This window comes from Vigna unguiculata, chromosome 10, assembly GCF_037176805.1.
Source record: "Vigna unguiculata cultivar grain cowpea cultivar isolate G323 ecotype 2 chromosome 10, ASM3717680v1, whole genome shotgun sequence".
NCBI lineage: Eukaryota > Viridiplantae > Streptophyta > Magnoliopsida > Fabales > Fabaceae > Vigna > Vigna unguiculata.
This window is the reverse complement of record NC_140801.1, coordinates 986,373-992,958: the sequence shown is the minus strand read 5'-3', so window position 1 is coordinate 992,958 and position 6,586 is coordinate 986,373. Positions and strand designations below refer to the sequence as shown.

Genomic DNA, 6,586 nt, shown 5'->3' with positions numbered 1-6,586 from the left:
TAGTAGAGGTGTTAATTTGGTTTCTAAATCCATAGACCAGTTCTAATTTATTCTTCATAAAGTCACTTTTTAGGAGGGTTCTAAATGAGGGGCAAAAAGAAAGTCTCAGCCTTCAAAACTCCCTTTCTAGTGGGTTAAGGTTAGGGATAAGGTGGATTAGGGTCCCCAAAAAAATACTATATTAAGACAGAATCAAAGATCAAGTCGAGCGACTCGGACGGGTCCGAAGACTTAGATAGGCCTGACGACCCAAACAGGTATGATCACACGGACAAGTCTGAAGTCCAAAACGGGCCTAATGACCTGGACGAGCTCGAAGACCCGAACCGACCCAACAAACTGGACGGGTCTGAAGACCTAGACGTGCCTAATGACCCAGATGGGCCTCACGACTTAGACGGACCTGACGAACCGAATGAGCCTGACAACATGGACGAGCCTGACGACCCGAACAAGTACGATGACATGGACGAATCTGACGATCTAGATGGGCCCAACAACACAGATGAGCCCGAAAACCCAAACGACTCTGACGACTTGAACGGTCTCGATGATCCGGATGGATACAACGACCCTGACAACTTGAACGGTCTCGATGATCCGGAGACACAACGTCCCTGACGGACCTGGCGATCCAGATGAGCTTGACGACCCGGACAAACACAACGATTTGGATGGGTTGGACGACCCCAATGACCCCGATGGGACCGATTACCTAGACGAACTCGATGATCTAGACGGGTCCCACAATCCGAACGGACTCGACGATCCAGACGGGCCCGATCACTAGTTCTGACGATCCGTCTGGACGGGTCGTCAAAACTAGTGATACGAAAGGATAGAGTGGATTTTGTTGTGTGTTATCCTTTCAACCATAAAAAAACTTTACAGATTATCTAAGCAAAGAAAGCATTATCATTTTAATCATGGTACATGCATGCATCCTCCAAACAATATCTATAAATAAACATTTGAACACAAGTTTCCTTTGTTCACAATTTTCAACTATGTTACTTGAAAAATGTTAAAATCGTTTCTGTTGTCATAATTATTTGGTAAAATATACAAACTTAATTATGTTTGAAAGATACTATATTGGCATAAAAATAAGCTTAAAAATTGTAGAATTTCACTTTACCCCATGCAATTTTTCCTCCTTCTTGACTCCACTCTCATAAAAAGTCCTTCTATATATTTTTAGTTCAATATAAGCCGAAGGAAAAGTGTACTTCGTCAAACTCAGACAAAAAAAGGGAATATAAGAGGATGTCGTAATTTCTTTTCTGCAGGTAAAGGTTGATTAAACCCCACGTACTTCTCGTTAATAATGTTTTGTCGAGAAACTCTTATTTGTTAGAAATGTTACAACGTAGAAATGTTTTGCTAATAATGTTACAACGTACAAATGTCGACAAAGGAATATTGACAAAGAAAACAAAGCATTATTTTTTGTTTGATTAATTTCGAATGCAAGATTCAGTTCAATCAAATGCAGGAAAATTTTAAATGTTCGCATGCTCACGCCAACCAAATTATGCAGTATTTCACACACATAAGCATCGTGAAAATTCACTCATGACATGAAAGACTTCATTTTATTTTTGACAAAAATATGTATACATATATAATAGAGCACTTAAAGTACTCTAATCCTTATACACACATAATTACAAGATTATCCAAAATATAACGTGCATAAGAAATGTCTTATGGTGTGTTTGGATGAGGCAATTCAAGAGGGTGATTCATTTATTTGGAGAATTTGAAATTCTTTGCAATGAAATGCTTTGTTTGGATAGAGAAATTAAAAAGCATTTAAAATACATGCATTTTTTTGAAGTATTTCAATTAGCTAAATTAGAAGAAATTCAAATACCCTCAAAAAAGGTGGAATTTGAAATTCTTCTCACTCAACCTCACACTTTGGACTCAACCCCAAACGGACTCGGCAAACCCGACAACCATGACAGGTTGGGCTAGCCAGACGATCCAGACGGATCGGACCAACCTGATGACACAAACGGATCGAGCAAGCTTGATGACCCAGACGGGTCGAGCGAGCCCGACGGGTCAGACAACCTATACGGTCAGGCGGGCTCGACGACCCAAATGGACGGGGTGACTTGATGATACATATGGGTCGGGCAGGCTTGACAACTCAAACAAGTCGGTCAAACCCGACAACCCACACCGCCCAGGTAGGCCCGACGATCAAGATGTGTTGGGCTAGCCCAACGGCCTAAACGGACCTCACTGGCCCTACGATATAAATGGGTTGGGTGGGCCTGACGACCCAAACGAACTGGGTGGGCTCGAAGACAGAGACGGACTGAACCGACCTGATAACCAAGACGGGTTAGCGTGTCCGATGGTCCAAGCAGGATGGGCGGGCCTGACGAATCAGGCATGTCGGGCAGGCCCAACGAACCAACCGACCCGTTGACCTGACAAGCCTGACCAACCAGTTTCCAAATTTATCATGAACTCAAAACATAATTAAGCTTAAAATAAATATTGATAAAATGAAATTTTATCTCACAAGAAATTCAATTATTTTATCCAAACAAGAAATAGAAAAGTAAAGTATTTAATATCTTTATCTAAACAAGTTATTTAGAAAATGAAGAAAATTTAATTGCATGCAATTCAAATACAATGCATTTCAATTTCTCAGCATTGTTGAAATGCTTCATCCAAATAAAGTTTGTACTTACGAAAAAAGCTTACGAAAATTGTACTCTCACATAACAAAATGATCATAAACTATAGTATATTGTAACTAATAAAATATGCACTTTTCTACTACAAAAAGATGCTTCATTAACAACAAGATTTACTGATCAAAAGGTTTTAGTCATTATAATGATCAATTTAGATATTAATTTACAAAATAAAAAATTATTGGTTATTAAAATAATCACTATTATGAATAAAAAATTATAATTAATTGATAAATTGGTCACTAATTAATTAGAGACTAATTCAGAAATTAATTTCTTTGATAATAAAAACTTTGGTAACTAATGTTTAGTGATCAGTTTTTTTTGTAGCTAAAACTTTAGTAGCTAAATTTTAGAAACTAATTTAGATACTAATTATACTTTTCTATTCATAACAATGACTATTTTAATAATAAATAATGTTTTATTTTGTAAATCAATATCTAAATTAATCACTTTTAATCAATAAATTAATTATTAATAAAATATTTTCTTATAATACTAGAAAAATATATAAAAGAAATAATCATCATTACCGTTCTTTTTATATTAAAGTTGTTGTTAAATAAGTAAACCTCTAAATATATTATAACTTTATCATATATTTAAATATTACATTTATTATTTTATATAATTAAACCAATAATTATAATTATTTAAATACATTTTTCATTTAAATATAATAATAATAATAATATTTATTTTAAAAATATAAAGAAAAAAAAAAAACACGAGCCGTGCATGCACGGGTCTCTGCTAGTTATCCAACATATTGGTTTAATGATGATTTGCATGTATCCTGCAAAAACATTTCTATAAATAGCCTCTGCATTTGAGCACAAATCACACAATTCTCTCACTACTTCTATACTCCCTCGTGAAGCAATTAATGGCTCATTTTGTTTTCTTTGTTTTGCTGTTTGCTGGCCAAGTGATCGGTGGATTGAGTACCCAGAAACTGCCTCCATCTGACAATGGAAACACATTAACTATTCTGAGCATTGATGGAGGTGGCATCAAGGGGATTATTCCAGCAACAGTTCTTGATTACTTAGATAAGGCTCTTAAGGTTCATTCTTATTCTTCATATACTCTGCATATGTATTGAAATTGCATGAATGTAAAATGTTTATGATGTTAACTTGAATTTTGTTGAGTTGCAGGCTAGGGATCCAAATGCAGATTTAGCTCATTACTTTGATGTGATAGGAGGAACCAGCACCGGTGGACTCATAACAGCTATGTTAGCCACACCAAGCCCTCATGATCCTACTCGTGCTGCCTTTACTCCTGCACAAATTGTAGACTTCTACAAACTAAATGGCCCTCATATATTCAATTCATCAAGGTATAATCATAACATTAATATAATATTCTCAAAACATCATCAATATTAATCATTGACAGCAACAAATACTAACATGATTTCCTTTGTGTTTGTGATGATGAAAACAACCAACATGCAGACCTGGAAACGGTCCCCAATTCGATGGGGAATTCTTACATAACATAACTCGTCAACTGTTGAAGGATACACGACTCAGTCAAACACTGACCAATGTTGTAATCCCAGCTTTCGACCTCAAGAGACAAAAGCCAGTTATATTCTCAAACTACAAGGTTAGCACCATATAGCATATTCATATATTAATTTCTTCGTAGATTAAAATCGAAACATGAATTAATATAATGTTTGGGTGATGCAGCTTGGGGATGCTCCGTACTTAAATGCGTTGTTGTCGGATATATGCATATCCACTTCAGCTGCACCCACTCAGCTACCACCTCACTATTTTGTGAACGATGGTGTTGAGTTCAATATGGTTGATGGTGGTGTAGCCGCTGGGAATCCGGTAACATTAATTTAATTATTGATATTAAAAATATCATAAAGAGTATATATGGTAATTATGATATTTTACAATGTTTAATTTGATCAGACACAAGCAACAATAAGTGAAGTGCTACAACAGTGAATATCCGAAAATCTTGGTGCTGTCTTTGGGAACTGGAACAGAAAAATATGTGGAGAATCCTGATTTTGATGCTCGCTTGGCTGCCAATTGGACAATATTAAATTGGGCTTTTGTTGCAAACGATATGCTTGGTCGTGCTTCTTCAGCCATAACTGAATATTACCTTGCTTCACTCTTTTCAGGCTTCCAACCTCCTCAGAGTACCTATCTTCGAATTGATGTATATATATATATTTTCTTTTTCTTTTTTTATTATTAAGATAAGATATTATCTTTATGCTTAAATTATTTGTATTTGGGATTATATATATTGATGAATGATGTAATGAATGGCAGGAACACGACTTGAATCATGATTTCTCCAACTCAGTTAATGTCACAAAAGAAAACATGGAAGGCCTTGAGAAGACTGGAAAACAACTGTTACAAGAAAAAGTTGTGAAGATGAATTTGGATACTTTCAATTTAGAAGAATTTGGAGAAACAAATGCTGAGGCTCTTGACAGGTGAAAAAAAAAGAACACAAATGACCTTTTAATTTACTTAATTATTAATTTTACCTGCATTTCTAAGTTCATACATGAATTTTAATGGCTAAAATTTTAGTAATCAATTTTAATAAGAAAAAATAATTAATTATTATAGTAACCAATTTAGATATTAATTTATAAATTATAGTGAATTAGTCTCTAAATTGGTGATTAACATTGGTTATCAAAGTTTTAGTTACTACAAAAATTGGTCTTTAGATTTGTATATAAATTAGTCACTAATGAAACAAATTTATAAACCAATTATTTTGGTATCTAATGTTAGTGACTAATTTAGATACAAATTCACTATAGTAACAAATCTAGAAACTATTTTAATTATAAATAATTTTTAGTTTATAAATTGATATCTAAATTGATCACTATAATAATTAATTATATTTTATTTCTAAAATTGATCATTAATAGGAGATTTTCTTGTATTGATTTCGGTATAATTAATAATTTTGTAAGTCTTATATTGACTAGACATAAAATCAGTTTACATAATTAATATATATATATATATATATATATATATAAATATATAAATGTAAATTCCACCTTCCAAATCTGTTTTATAAAATTAAGTTAAACTATAAGCTATTTTTTTAAAATAGCTTTATATTTTTATGAAGGCTTGCTGATATTTTGTACGAAGAAAGACAACATCGTCTGAAAGGAAAATATGTGGGAAATGGAGGAAGACCACTTCTCGAAACTCTTAGGGTTCGTTCGGACAAATATCAAGAAAATTGGGCATTCGCAAAGAACTTATTTATTTAAAGTCGTCACCTTGTGTTAACTATGTTGTGTACTTTATCCATGCTTGTTGCACTATAAAATAAGGTTCATGGCATGTGAGTTCTATGAAACTCATATAGCAATCTAAAATCATGAAACAATGTACCATGTATCTCCCTATTATAATTGAAAATGTTCTCTCCATAGTTTAACAAGTTCCTTTCAGTTCAGAAATACTAATAATATACTAGATTATAAGGACTTGTTACAATGGATATTAATATTTAGTTTTAATTATAAATTTCGTATTTAAAAAAAACTATATTTAAATTGAAAGATGAATACAATAATAACAAATGAAGTAATAATAATAAAAGATAACGTTGACACATATTAAAGTATTAAAATAAAGTATTATTGGATATTTGTACAAAATGATCTCAAACGAAAACAGAATAAATAATTTTTTGAAAAAATATATTATATACTATTTGTAATAAATAATTAAACATTTTGGGTTAAATATGTTTTTGGTCCCTTAACTCTCAGTAAATTTTGAAATTAGTTCATTTCGAAACTTTGAACCAATTTAGTCATTCATATTTCGAAATACGTG

The 6,586-nt window shown here is 33.0% G+C and overlaps 1 pseudogene across 1 annotated transcript; it reads left to right on the top strand.

Moving 5' to 3' along the window:
• Positions 1-3,583: 3,583 nt before the first annotated feature.
• LOC114165690 (patatin-2-Kuras 1-like) lies at positions 3,584-6,048 on the top strand (annotated as a pseudogene). Its single transcript, XR_014985263.1, has 7 exons — positions 3,584-3,789; positions 3,884-4,068; positions 4,187-4,340; positions 4,427-4,573; positions 4,661-4,916; positions 5,033-5,202; positions 5,865-6,048. The product of XR_014985263.1 is annotated as a patatin-2-Kuras 1-like (transcript).
• The last annotated feature ends 538 nt before the right edge of the window (positions 6,049-6,586 follow it).